The sequence below is a fragment of the Canis lupus genome, chromosome 34 (assembly GCF_011100685.1).
Source record: "Canis lupus familiaris isolate Mischka breed German Shepherd chromosome 34, alternate assembly UU_Cfam_GSD_1.0, whole genome shotgun sequence".
NCBI classification, from domain to species: Eukaryota; Metazoa; Chordata; class Mammalia; order Carnivora; family Canidae; genus Canis; species Canis lupus.
The window spans coordinates 21,040,910-21,056,359 of record NC_049255.1 but is presented as its reverse complement, the minus strand read 5'-3'; the positions used below and the strand labels follow the sequence as shown (position 1 = coordinate 21,056,359).

At 39.2% G+C, this 15,450-nt stretch overlaps 1 protein-coding gene across 10 annotated transcripts in view; it reads right to left on the bottom strand.

Annotated features, from left to right (window-relative positions):
* Positions 1–15,450, bottom strand: part of LOC478670 (LIM domain containing preferred translocation partner in lipoma) — a 603,162-nt gene that overhangs the window by 287,249 nt on the left and 300,463 nt on the right. The window contains exon 1 of one of the 10 annotated variants that reach the window (XM_038583678.1): positions 7,779–7,921. The exons of the other annotated variants lie outside the window; for them this stretch is intronic. The gene's annotated coding sequence lies outside the window, so the exon portion shown is untranslated. Of the gene's footprint in view, positions 1–7,778; positions 7,922–15,450 lie in introns of those variants that run through there. 10 annotated transcript variants of the gene reach the window in all.

Genomic DNA, 15,450 nt, shown 5'->3' with positions numbered 1-15,450 from the left:
GGACTGCAAGCTAGGAACCCATACTCAGAAGTCAACCTCACTGAAGAGCCCTGCAGATGAGTAAGCCATCTCTCCTAGCTATGCTTTTACCTCCTCTGCAAAATAGAGCTAATAATAGAACGGACGGACCGATGGCAAGTGATGAGTGAGACACCTGGCCTGGTGCTCGGTATGTGCAAGGAGCTAAGACCACATTGTGCCAGCCTGCCAGTTACCATCTCAGGGAGTGGGCCAACAGCCAAGTAGTAGCAATAATGTCATTCCTCTAAGTCCATATCACTGGACTGAGCACTGCCCATATTCACTCAAGTCTACTTAAATCCTACATATTTAAAGGAAACTTATTAATCGTTTTGAACCAAAACAAATTCTTGGCCCATCAGAAGTCTGTAAAGGGCCAAAAACTATCAAAGAGCTTCGACTTTTCCTGAACCAAGTCTGGGTATATATAAACTCATGGCCTGAAGTCAAATTAGAACCATTCTAACAGCAACCAACCGGGAGCCTCAGCTGTTCAGATCAGGGCCCTAAATCAACAGCCTGTTGTCGGGGTGCGGGTGGGAGTGGCTATTCAGAAGGTTGGAAGAATTCAGTCAAGCTTCCTTCTATGCACTTCCATGCATCTCCAGTCACTGCTGGAAGCCAGTGGTCCAGAAAGATAATCCGAGGTTACCCTCCAAATCCAATCAATACCCCAAAGAAAGAATGTTTTGTTTGGTTTGGCGGAGTAGAAGGGAATGACCCCCAAGCAGCCCTCAGAAGCAAGAACTGACGAGAACCCATTTCTCAGCATCCTTCAATCAAGAAGTCCACGTCATCAGCAACGCTAATTTAATAAAACCGGAGCGGTGGTGCTATAATTGGATTGCCATTACAGCTAGTGGGTTTCCAGGGTAACTGTGTTCTTGCCACAGATAAAATCCACCTAGCAGCACAAAGATTAAGGGTTTGGGAAAAGTCAGCATCAAACAAGAGGTCAGGAATTCTAGTTGAAGAGAACTACACCAAAAGCAAATTAGTTAAAGTGGGCAAAATTCAAAACCCCAGCCCTGCCACGTCTTAGCTGTATGATTTCAGAAGAAAAAAAAAAATAATAACTTCTCCAGGCCTTGCTCCCTCTTCTGTAAAACGAGCATAATAATGGTATCTGGCTCAAAGGTTTGTTACAAGGCTAAAACAGGTAGTTTAAACAGTAACTGGTACATTTTAACCCCTACTGTCAAAAAAAAGTGGGGAGGGAACAGGACAGATACCCCTAAATCTAGATACTCTGGAGGCCTAGAAAACTAGAAAAATAAGGAGTTTGTTGTTTTCACAAATTTGGAGGGAAAGCACCCTGGAAGCTTCTGAAGAGGGCCCGAAATGGCTTATAAAATCACAATGTCTTGTGCTTGTGGTCATGTTATTACCGTCCCCACGGCCCTGACTTCTGGGAATGTGCTGTCTTGTCAGAGGCAATTCGGCAAGTCTTAATTGAGGAGGGACACAACTTTTCAGGCCACAAATTAAGGATCGGGAAATCATCCTTGCTTAGGTTAGGGTGTAACAGCTAACTGGAATGTTTCAGAGCCATAAATACAGCAGGCCCATTTAGCAGTTTCCCCTCGGGGCAAAGACTCAGCCACTGCTAAAGTAACAGTTATGAAGAAAAGGGGGAATTTTTCCATTTGAGTGAAAAACAAGACCAGAAAGAAAAATGAGCACTTTAAAAGATTCTTTGAACGTGTGAATTTCGGGGATGTGTGGGGGCGGGGGTGGGTGGGTGGGCACCCTCCGTTGGCTCTCTTACTATTAGACCAGGGATCTGAATGCAGGTGAACAGCAAGAATGATCTTCAGCTGTAAAAGCCACCCTTCTGGGTCGTCTGTCCCCCATGCCACCCCTCGCCCCCCACATGGACACATTTCGCTGGCAAAGAACCACCACCCATCATCCGCACCTGTGCCCGCGCTCGCAAAGGGACTTCCAGGCAGCAAACAGCAAAGCAGCAAGAAAGACGAAGTTTGAGAGCAAGAACATGCGCACACACAAAAAAGTTTCTGTTGTCCTAAGATTAAATGCTGAGGCAGGAAGAGATACTATTCTTGAATCAAGTGAGAAAAGATGGTAAAGCGCGATATTAAAATGCAGCACACTGGAATAAGTTTGCCTCTATAAAAACTGTTATGTTCTGTATGTGATTTAAATTAATGCCTATATTTGTTGGAGATAAAATTAAAATGAAGATAAACGGTGCCAACATATAGCGTGTTCGCTGGAGCAATAAATAAGGCAGTGAAAGGTACTTTACATTTCAGTCACATGTATCCGAACGGGGAGCTCAAAGCATTTGAGGAACATTTGTTAATTAAATGCTATAATAGGTTTGCGAGGCACTCAGACGGTGAGTATACACGTCTTTCAGAGAGAAGACGGAGGTTCAGTGACCCGGGCCTTCTGGATGTTGCTACAGGCCGGGGTGCTGAAGGCAGCATGCTTTCCAGCTCAGCAGCTTCTCTGCCAGGTGGTAGGGCCCAGAACCCAGAGCCATCCAGTCCCCTGAGAGACCTCGCGTGCCCAGCTTTCCTATTAGCTACCCCAGTGGCATGCAAGATTACAGTTTTAGCTAGGGAGAAAGGCAATCATTTTACAATAATATGTTAACAACAAATCTCTCCTTCCCTCCCCCCCCGCCCTTACCTTGGAAGAGTGGCACATGAGTGATGAAATACCGTCACATCATTTATCCTCTGCCCGAAAACTTGTCTACGGTATTGATGAGTGATGTCCTCTCTTCACACTGATCCCTTCAACCCTGTCCTCCACACGCCCTGCCTGAGCCACCAGCACAGCGCTCCTAGCTGGTCACCGGCTTTCTGTTTCCTGAATCCTGTTCTGCGTTCCACAAGCCCACAGAGCTCAGTCTGCCTTCAAAGCTCTGCTTGATAGGGGGCCAGATTAATTTACAAAGCTAAAGCAAGCAAGGCTGGGTGTGCACTGATAATTGTGTATGGATAACTAATAAACTGGGTTCACTATAACCTTGGACTTTCACGTATGTTTGAATCCCCCTAATAGAAAGTTCAAATAAGTCAAAGGGGGAGCATTCACAGAAACCCGGGCAGCCTGTCAATAGAGACAACACCCCTCTCTTGAGCTACTAGGAAAGTGCTGGCCAAGGGAGGGTCTCTGGCTTTTGAAGATGAGGGTGTAAAAGAAACATGGGAATTTTTTATTTTATTTTATTTTATTTTATTTTATTTTATTTTATTTTATTTTATTTTATTATTTTATTTTATTTTTGGCAGGTCATTTTAAGCTGATTCAGGTGAAACTGTAGGGAGCCTTAGGGGTCACCTAGTCCACTCCCCTGTTTTTCAGAACAGAAGAATTTTCCACTATATTTGTATGTTCCTTTTTAACTTCCCAGTTTTTTTTTTTAAAAAAAAATGCATTCAAGTCCATTATAGTTTGATGCAAGTATCAATGTGATAGATGAGCAATCCCTGTCCTGCTTCCTCCACACATACTGGTTAGCCTACCTTTTTGTGCCTTGGCTTTTCACTCGTACAATGGAGATCACGTGCATGCCTTCCTGCATGAGGGCTTAACAGACCCTGCACATGGAAAGTACTTACCATGGTGCCCGGTATAGATAGGACATACTCACTGACTGCCAACTACCATTACTTCAAGTGTGAGAGCCATCAGTGCTGCTCTCTGCATAGTTACCACTCTCCTAGCAAGGGGGAATCCTATGAATAGTTGTGGGTAACAAGTTGTGAACGGAAGCCCACTTGTGCTACTTACTACAGGCCAGAGCATGTACTTGCCAGGTCAAGATCCTCAGAGCTCTTTTACTCTGAGGTGGGGGTCAGCAGTGTCTGTTCTTTAGCTTGCAAAGAAGCCCTTCTGGCTCACAGTGAACAAGTAGCATAAACAAGAAATGAGCCTTTGTTATAAGGCTTGCGATCTAGAGAGTATTTGCTGCAAGAGCATTACTTAGGCTACCCTAACTGATAAGTCTTACTTTGGTTTGCAAAGTGCTTTCACTTCTATTATTCAAATTTAAATCTCATAATCAAAAGAAAAGTGCAAGGTATATGCACTTGGCAGATGTGAATTTCAGCCCAGCTTAGTGCAATATTCACCTGAACATATTCAGACAGTTGTGCTGATACAGGTACAAGTCCAGTGCTCTGGACTTCTGGTCAATCCAAGGTATTCTTTCAACACACTCTACTCCAATTCAAAGGCCTTAGGACTCCTAACTTGGACAGTGTAGCTACTACATTAATTTTAACACAAACACTAATTAGAATTGCTAACATTTACTGAGTACTTCCTATAATATCGCATCAAAAAGGATGCCACTAGCTATAAAATATACCATCAGTTACTGCACTACCAGAAACAAAGAAACGCTACTACAAAAATTATGACATGGTATTTTTATTATTACTTAGCATTTTTATTATATCCTTATTTAAAGAAATGTCTTAAAAAGTTATTTAGACATAGTATTTCTTTTATCATCTGTCACCCACTTCTTATTTAAAAAGGAAAGTATAAGTGAAACAAATGGAAGCATTCCTAAAGCTTCTTCTTATTCAAATTCAACCCTTTAAACCACTTTTCAAATGAAAATCATGGGACTTCCATGGTTTTTTTTTTTTTTTTTTTTTTCCACATAAAAACACACATCGTCTTCTCTGGGCCTACAAGGGCAATGACCAAAGTCACTGGTCTCCAGGATTCTCTTCCAAGTAAGTTTCGATGTTCATGTGGGACAAGGACACTCATGCCATGATTGCCACCTCAGTAACAGAAATTCATCACTAATTTCTGACTACATGACATCAGTTGATGAGCTAGAAGTATGCTACAGACAACGTGCTTTACTATGTATATGTATTGCTGATTTTTTCCTCATAACAACTGCATGAGGCAGGCTCTGTATTATTATAACCACTTTGAAACCAGGAACTGAGTCTAGCTGGAGAGATCAATCCGCTTACTGAAGAACACACAACTAGTGAGTGGAGGCTCTAAGGTTTTCTGTCTGAGGTAGTTGACATCTTTAGAGCAATTGCTCTCAGCAAATATGAGGTCAGGCGTCTCATAATAGTAATTAGATGAGCTTTTTCTTTCCCCAACAGTGGGGGCACCAAAACTACAAACTCTAAAGAAAGTGTACAAAGATTTAAGTCTCTTAAAGTTTACATATTGGGCTTCTTATTTGTTTAAAGCAAACCAAAGCGAAATTGACCTTTGTATAACTGCCAACTCCTTTTGATATAAATAGATAATTTAGCAGATGTCTGGGCCTCCTTTTGCTTATCTTGAAATAATTATTGGAAAGATCTGTAGATATGCCTATCTTCTGAAAATATTGGGATATGTGTGCAGTGAACACAGATATATAACAGCCGTATGTATATGAACATGGGATAGATCTTCAAACACATTTTTAACACATTTAGTCTTAGTTATGTCTATGTTTCTACATGGACATTATCTTTGGAAAGGCAAAGAAATTACTGCTATTAAATATGAAGACCAAATGTGTGCTTGATCCTCATAGAGCATGAAATTAGACTCAATCTATGCCCAGAGGGGAAAATCTTACTGAACAAGTTTAACAGTTGATTTTTTTTTTCTTTTTTAGCAGTTCTTTATCTCTCCTCCTATTTTAAGGACAGTTAGCACAAATGAACAATTACTTAGGAGGTACAATACTGAGCTTTGAGTGTAGCTTTTTATACACTTATCAAATGAGTATTATAATTTGCTATAATTCTCCCTCCTGATTATATACAGTAGCTATTTCATTCTCTAAATAATATCTTATACATTTTTTTTAGAAGTTGGTTAAATTGCTTTGGAGAATATTAGGCTCAGTTTCTTTGAAGGGTAATACAGTGGGAGTGACTGTATAATTATCTCTACCGGGCTCTCACCCACTATACAATGTCGTCTACTACAACTATTGCTCTCCTGTTGAGAGCTCCAGTTAATCCTACTAACACACAGGAAAATGAGGCAGGCAGATTTTATTTTTAACTTGGGTCTGGGAGAATAAGAGAAAGAAAAACTAAGATTGATCAAATCTGGTGCATTTGCAATTTTTATTTTAAGCTGTTGTAGATATAGTGCTACCAAATAGGTACAGTAATTCAGGCATTATGGTTACTTGTATACTAGTGTCCTAACTAGTAAGGTCTGCCTGAGACCAATTGTCCTCCAAGCTACTCTAAGCTGGGCTCTTTTATGCCTGGCAATTACCACTCTATTCTGGATGGGAAGTTTTATTATATTTTAAATTGATGTGGATTTTACTCTCAAAATGCTAAGCATTCCAAATGCTTCATATATACTAGATTTTTACAAACAACTCAATGACTTCCAGCAGAAAGAAGTTTAACAATAAATGCATCAGGATTTCTAGAAGAATTCCATTTCCCAATGTCATTCAATAATTTGTCTTTTTATATGTCTGTCTCTCCAAAAGAATTCAAGGGTGGGGTCTGGGGCGGTCTTACTCATGGGTACATGACCAGTGATTTGTACAGGCCCTGGCATTTGTACCTTTCTCTGCCCCAGATTATGAATAGAGAACATTAACTGCATGCAAGTATCAGAAATTGGAAGTTCAAACTGTTTTATATTCCTAAATTAGCGAATTAGGCTCTCAGATTGCTACTATTCAAAACAAACTGTCACTAAACCGAAGTTACATTCATTTAAAGACATTTCCACTAAAGTCAATTAGAGGTTACCGTAGGGCTGGAGGGGAGAACAGAGATTGACTACAAATAGGTATGAAATTTCTTTTTTGGAGCAAAAGAAATGTTCTAAACTTAGATCAAGGTAATGGAAATAACATCATTGAATCAGTGAGTTGCAACAAAACAAAACAAGGCCTTTTACCCAAAATCTCTCTTCATAAACACAGTTACTGTTAGTATTTTTCATTGTGCATTCAGTCATCAATTCAAATATTTAGATTTGGAGGTAGACCATACTGGCTAAAATGCCAGCTCTGCATCTTGCTAATTCAGCAAGCTATATCTCTCTGAGCCATAGTCTCATCTGTAAAATGGAGGGAAATGTCAGGCAGCCTCACTGGGTTGTAGTAAGAATTAAGTATTGACAGTAAGTTCTCAATGCCTGATGGTTATCATCCCATGCATTTTATTTAATTATACTTTCTTAATATTGAAAATGATCAGCCATTGCTGCAAAGGGTAACTGATCAGTAGAGTTCTTGTAAAACACTAGCTAGATAAGCACTATCCTAAACAATACAGTGACTTACTTCTGAGTTCCATTTACAATCCAGAGTTGCTCCAATTGAAGTATATCCAGAATAAGTTATCTTTCTAAAGCATACTTTTTAAAAATTTATTTATTTATTTATTTATTTATTTATTTATTTATTTATTTATTTATTTTAGAGAGAGAGTATGTACGTAGGAGGAGGGGCAGAGGGTGAGACTCCCCACTGAGCATGGAGTCAGATAGGGCTTGATCCTAGGACCCTGGAATCATGAAATCAAGAGTCCAATCTTAACCAACTGAGCCACTCAGGTGCCCCTAAAGCAAATTTCTAATGTATTTTCTAAAACCTTCACTGCTCCAGTCTTCTCCCAGAATGCTGCTCCTAAGAACCTCATCAGCCAACAGGTTAAGAGCCCAACGTACAAATTCACTGCATTCCACAGAATCCGTTGATAAGCTGCCCTTCCAAACCTCATCAATGTATTATTTTGACTATATTCTTTCTCTGCTCCACATACCTCATTCTCCAGCTACTTCAAATTCCTTGTCAAGCTGAAAACACCATTCTTTTACACACACTTATTTTTTCAATTGCAGTTCCTTTTGCCTGGACTATGTGTAGTCTATCTCAAAACACTCTTAGATATCCTTTGTGACCTAATTCAAACGTCACATTCCTTAGTTGACATCATCCTTCTCTATGACCTCATAGTAGGATAAACACATCTCTGTAAAAGCACACATTGACAGACTCTCTGCCCTTCTGGCCCCACAAAAATTGTCCTTCCAAACTGCCCCCGTCCCGTGCTCTAACCTTACTGAGCTATGGTGGCTTACATATGTTTCACCTCTGTGCCTTGGCACATTTTTTTTTAAAGATTTTACTTACTTATCCATGAAAGACACACACACACACACACACACACACACACACAAGCAGAGACAGAATTTAGAGTTAGGAGTATGGACTGTGCACACACCAAATACTAGAAATAAAAGTTAGAAATATATTTGGAAATAAATCACACACACACATACACATACACACACGATCATATTAAACAGGTGTTGCTAATCATGAAAAAAGGAATAAACTCTTGGCTTGATATGAGTCATTATTTGATGGGCTATTTCAAGACAGAATTGATATTTCTAAATGGCTGATACCACAAGAGGCAACACCAAAGAACCACAGAAAAGCAGAGGGAAAAGCTGGCTGCATGCAGGGAGCCTGGTGTGGGACTTGATCCCAGGACCGCAAGATCACGCCTTGAGCTGAAGGCAGATGCCCAACAGCTGAGCCACCCAGGTGACCCCTTGGTACATTTTCTTTCCTCTTCCAGAATCACCCCTACCCCGCCACCTTACTTTTCCTGTGTCATCAACCTAGCAAACTCCCATGGGTTTCCCAGACTTTTGTTTAGAGATGACCACCTCTCAGAAATGTCTCTAAGTCTACCAAGACTAGGTTTTCATGATCTACCTCATGTGTTCCCAGAGTACCCTTTGCTGATCCTGAATATATGTCTCCAACACCATATGGAAAATAGACTATTGAGGGACATTCTGTGAGAGGTTAGGTTTTATACAGCTATTGTGTCTATAACTCCAGCACTTAGAAAATCCCTGGTGCATGGCAGATGCTCAATACATATTTGTTGAGTGAATGTACTGATTACCTCCTTTAGAAATAATTTCAATCTGGAAATTATACGGTAAGTGAATTATATCTCAAAAAAAGTCTATTATACAAAAAGACTGAGTTACCAATCTGTGCTTTTCACTGAAGCTTCACATCCCAGTTGCTGGACAAAGGTCTTACTGCTTGCATCCTTAATATGTATCCTGGTGCACATAAAATGTCCAATTATATTTGCCCAAATTTCATAAAAGTAAAATGTTATGCCTGATTCTGAGCCATTGAACACTTTCCACAAATGGCCAATTTATATGATGCTCCTCAGTAGGTAAATTGATAGTGATATCATAAATCATAGAGCTGGAAAATTCATTTATTTCAACATTCACATTTTATAAGTAAAAAAATTCGGTTCAGTAAAGGAAGCAAATTACGCAAGATCATGGAGATAGGATCCCAAAAGAATACCTCCTACCAAATCAATATCATTAAGGGTATCTGACTTAGATTTGTATCATAGCTGAAGCCAGATTTAGAGTTAGGAGTATGGACTGTGCACACACCAAATACTAGAAATAAAAGTTAGAAATATATTTGGAAATAAATCTCTCTCTCTCTCTCTCACACACACACACACACACACACACACACACACACATACACACACGATCATATTAAACAGGTGTTGCTAATCATGAAAAGAGGAATAAATAAACTCTTGGCTTGACATGAGTCACTATTTGATGGGCTATTTCAAGACAGAATTGATATTTCTAAATGGCTGATACCACAAGAGGCAACACCAAAGAACCACAGAAGTGGAAAATAATCACTAATGATTTCTTTTATGGAACAATTCCATAGACTATGAAGAGTTACCACTTAAGGATTCATAGTATTGGAAATTTCCACTTGGAAGATTTTAAGCTTTTAAAAACCCTCCAAAATTGACTCCTAGGAGTAAGTATGTGACTCAACTAGATATCACTAGTACTGTATGATATTGGAAAATTTACTAGGGAAAATAATTTTATATCTCTGTTTTTCAGCATACGCATCTAGAAAAGAAAAGAAAGAAAAGAAAAGAAAAGAAAAGAAAAGAAAAGAAAAGAAAAGAAAAGAAAAGAAAAGAAAACAGTCCTTGTGCTCACATGTCTCTTCATAATGCAAGAACTTCCCTGAAGTACCACCTGCAAACAGAAGCTTATGTAGTATGGTTAACGAATAACCAAATTTATTGCTCCTCAGAGATAAAACTCCGCATATGCAATCTGAAGCCTAAAATCCCATCTATTTCTTTTTCTTTTTAATATTTTATTTATTTATTCATGAGAGACACAGACTGAGAGAGAGGCAGAGACACAGGCAGAGGGAGAAGCAGGCTCCATGCAGGGAGCCCGATATGAGACTTGATCCCGGGACTCCAGGATCACACCCTGGACCGAAGGCAGGCACTAAACCGCTGAGCCACCTAGGGATCCCCCCAACTATCTATTTCTTATCAATAGGACTGAAGGCATCTATTCTCATGGCTCATCTGGCTCACCCTATTTCCTTAAAGGATCCATGCTCCCTCCAGCCCATGAATTGTTCTGCAAATGCGCCTTATCAATTTGATGCTGAGGTGTCATTTCAGAAGTCAGTTCCTCTGAGAAGCATTACCTGACCCTCTCAGTAAGCATCACTCCAAATACCCACCCCATTTGTACCTTTTATCCTGTTTGACTATCCAAATTTGTTTACCGGCTTCTTGCTTTTATGTCTTTACATTCTCCTAGCTTCTCTTCAAGCATCTACCATCAGCCAGAGAAAGCAGCTCATCTGCCTTAGTTAATCCTTTAATCCCAGTACCCAAAGTTCATACAAATAGTAGGACTTAGTTGTCATGAACGAAGAATACATAAAACAACCGGAATTTATAACCTCGATCTGTTACTCACCAGTTGTGAAGTCACTAGTAAGTCTTCCAGACCCTATTTACTTGAGTATAGACCAGGTAATCATAAATATATCTGTCTTACTGCAGAAATCCTTAATATTAGGAACAAATATCTTATAAACCACAAGTATGGTATTCATATAATGATAACAGTATCACTCTCTAAGACCTATTGTATGCCAGGCTCTGTTCTAATAAGCCCACTTTACACAGGAATGATGATGCTTTTGACGGTAAAATGCGCTATTATGTTTTTATCATGAAGACAGAAATAATTGGCGCCAGTGAATCTCTAACACAATGATTTCTCATCATACCGATCATAGGATGTGTTTCAATCTCAAAGATATTAATGGAAAAAAAGGTACTTCCTAGAATAGAATACAGTTTTCTACATTTGATACTCATCTAACAATCCTAGGAGATCAGTCCTATTTCCATCTTTATTTTATAGATGTAGAAACTGAGGCACAGAGGGGATAAGTTCAAGGTTACAAGATTTTTAATGATAACAAAGAAAGATGAACAAGGAGGGATTCATAAAGCTCTAGAGCTTCAACTCTCCCAGAATTATCAAGAGTTAGGTTCACTTCTCTAAATGATACAATTGAACCAGGAAATTTTCCTCCCTGAAGTGACTGGTGCTCTGACTTCTAATAATCCTTATGGCAAAGTATTATGAAAATAAAAGTAGAAAGAGAACAGTTTTAGACATTGAACTTCCAGTTTTCTTAATTTGCATCCTCTTTGCAATTATATAACTTGGTTTTTACCAGACCAATTTGCACTCATTTAGATTTTGCTTTTAAGTTTTCTTAATCCTTTTGTTTATCTGTTTTCTGTATTCATAAAGACACTGAAAGCTATTCTGGAAATGATCATCTATTTGTGTTTAGATCTACTTTCTGCACATCTCCACTCACCATTCTCCTTGCTCTGAGCTTACTAGGCATTAAATAAATGTTGCTGACTAATTAAAAGCAAAAAAGAGATCTGATTTGGTATCATATCTCATGGCATGATATTAAAAAAAAACCCAAACCCACAACTCAAGCATATGTTATCGTTAGCTTCCCGAATATGATTAGTGGCAATCTTGGTGTAACTTACATAATGAGAGACCATGGCTTTTTGAGCCAAGCAGAAAAATCCAGGGATGCAGTATGTATTGTGATAGGAGGAAAGCTGAAACACTGAAACTTTTAGAGATGTGACTGCAATATGACCATAACTTGATTATTAAATAGTTAATAAAGCTGAGATGAAATATGACACAGATTAAAAAGAGTACATACAGTCACCATCAATGCTCATTTTAAAAACAATATTATTTTACATATAAAACACTTCAAACACAGAAAAATTGCTTGAGGTGTCCTGATCCTCCATATGAAAGTCAAGACATGTGATATTCCAAACGATCCATGGAATTCTAACATATTTATTGTTTGGAAAAGAAATCAAGACATAAATCCCTTAACATCATGTAAGAAAAGATCAAAAAGAAACACAATTCTATAATTCTCTAATTGTTCATCAGAGATCTTGGCTAGATGAAAAGCTACTGAGAATATAAAAAAACCTTATTAATCCATTTGCAATCATATGAAAATTTCTATTAACTACACTATAAAAGCCTCCTTTCTCACATACAGGTTAAGAACTCTTCCAGAATTGCTTTGTCTCTAAATCCTGCATGTCAGTATATAATCCTCCACCCACACCACCTCTCAGTAGCAGGTAGAAATGACTTGTATATTCTGGCCAACAGCTTTGTCCGTATCTGCAAAAATCTGGAAGTTTGTGAGTAAAGGAACCTCCATACATTTTCCAATAATGTTAATAAAAATAACCTTGAGGCATAGTAAAAGTCCTTCTGAGTCATCAAATATTGAATGCTTTCAATTATGTTAATATTAAATGTGTTCTACTCTATTTGGTTCTTCAAATTCTTTCTCCAAAATGCAAGAGACACAATATGTACTTGACAACATGTTTATAAACAAATGAAAGTATTGTTCAGGGACTTAAGAAAACTATTAGAAATACTAGCTTTGAACAGACAGAAATAGAACAAAACCCTTTAAAGATTCTAATAATACCCACAATTGCTTTCTAATGGGCTCACTGTTATATTAATTCTGTTTATCAGAAGTTTGTAAAGTATGATGAATGTGTGTATATTGCTAATTCATCTCTTTTAAAGGATGTTGGCATTTTGAAGTAATGCTTACTTGGACAGGAGCATACTTGCCCTATACGCTCAGGTGTGTTTGTGTATAGAGGGGCATCTGTGAGGAATTTGACATTTTATGTGATGGTATAAGCAATGTAGAAGTGTCAAGGATTTCACTATATGAGCTTTGACTAAATCTCTTTGGCTGCTAGTTTTATAATCTGTAAAAAAGGTAAGTACAAAAAGTTGTTCTTACCTACCTTAAAGAGTCATTAAGATGTGAGCATTACTTGAAATATAAATCTTTACTAATGACAGTAATTTCCTCCATTAATTGTCTCTTATGGGAAATTTTCCATGTTACATGCTAACTAAATTTCACCACAACTACACATCAGAAAGCATTCCTCTTACTGTCTGGAGCAGCCAAAGTGATGATTTTACAAAATTACTTTAGATTCTGTCACAGTAAGCACATCTCAGTGCAGATAAGGGAACAGGATTGTGACGTGAGACTGATACACTAGAGGCAACCCCACGTGAGCTTTTGTGGAAATCTAAACATTAGGAGTAATTATACGGGCCATGCTGTCTTTCAGGTAACATAAACCTGGTGACAGTGCCACCCAACATTGGAGTAGATCTGTTATACTTTTGAAACTACAGTCAGTGAAAACGAAGTATTGATGAAACATAGATCTAGAGCCAAGGAAAAGGCAATAGGAAAATGAAAGGAACAAGTCTCTACATTACAGAATTTTTTAACTTGGGAACATGGGGGAGAAATCCCATCTCAGATATTCATTTCACCCTGACTTCATAACCCCTCCTTCCTTAAAACTACACTGACCGTGCATGTCAACTCAGCAATCCCCAGCACCTGGCTACATTCCAGAACTCACCTCCACATATCGCCACCAGAGCTTAGGATATGTCCTTTTAGTCATCTACCTTTAGCCATCGGGAGTCTCTTTGCCTTTATAAGACATTGACTCATTCCACCTTAACCTGGTCCCCGAAGTCCTATTTGGTTGTACCAGGCTGGAGGCGAGGCTCATATATCAGTACCTTGAGTGCTGCTGTCACTAAATGCAGCAGAGATGTTCACTCCTTGCTCTAGAATTTTCCATGGGGAGGGGACTTCTGTGGAGAAACATTCATAACATGTCTGTGCCACACACATTCTTCTGATGAAAAATTCATTGAGGAGTCAGTCCAGTGACCTAAGTGATTGCTAACTTTGAGGACAAGAACAGGGCAGGTATTGTTTGGCATGCTGCAGGCAAGACCATGCTTTTCTCTGCTTTTTCAGACTCCCAAACTGTTTGGAGCTGGGGCAATCCCACCTCAAGAGGAGCCTGCAGGGGCCCAGTGTTGACCACTCTCAGGAGGGCAAATCTGTCCATTCAGAGGGAAAACAGCAGTAATTTCTCTTGACCTAAAGCTAATGAAGTCAGCCAAGGCGGTTTTATTGGTCCCAAGACTGACAGTTTGGTCTCCATCTGTCTGCCTCCTCTCTTTCTCAATAGCTTCTAAACAAGGATAGAAAGGAGTGGCACTGTTTAGTGTGTCCCTTGAAAGCACAGTAATTAATGCTCACTCAGCCTTCTAGCTGACCTTTATCTTGAAGTCATTCTTGATGTTGTTGGTTTCTTTCTTTCTGGTGGCTCTGGGGTTCTATGTATTCTTGAAAAAGCCAGGAAATGGTGCAAACTTGACGATCAAATTTCAGGGGGGATTCAGTGTGGCACCACCACCTTTACACAAGCCCATTTATTGCATATCCCAAAAGGTCCTTAGGATATACCCAAAAGGTACATTTTCTTGTCTTCATACACGCTCAGGCCCACTTCTGTGCACCTCACTTCCCTTTCTTCTGTTCAGAAGAGCAACGTTATGTAGCATACATTTTCCCCTCTAGTGACTCTTTGTACAATATAACCTGTTTCTGTTAAGGGACTCCTCTCTGTGCAGGAACAGAGGAAGAGATGCCCTATGTCTGTGTTCCCATTCATGTCCTTGCTCCCACTTCTCCTGCCCCTTCCAGAACTGCATTCCCTTGTTCTCTTCCTCCTCCACACTCACTAGCATCTTCCACAGCTCCCAGTCCATGAGACCCTCCCCTTCAGTACCTAAACCCAAATCTCACTTTGATTTGGGAGTAGTGGGAGGTCAGCTTTAATTCTCTTCTCTGAAGCTAGTTTTCTCCTTTTTTTTAAAATCACAAACTTCCTAAAAAGATAGAAAAACATAAAGCCTAGAGAGAAGAGCTAATCTCAAAGAATGTTGCACCACTGGTTAGAACCATGTCAGAAACAGAATCTATAACTCTTGAGCTTCTGGAATCCATGGACTTGAATCCTACATCCTGAAAACCTTCCATATGGCCAACTTAAAAACCCACTGTGATAGAAGAAGAACACAGAAAGGTTGAGT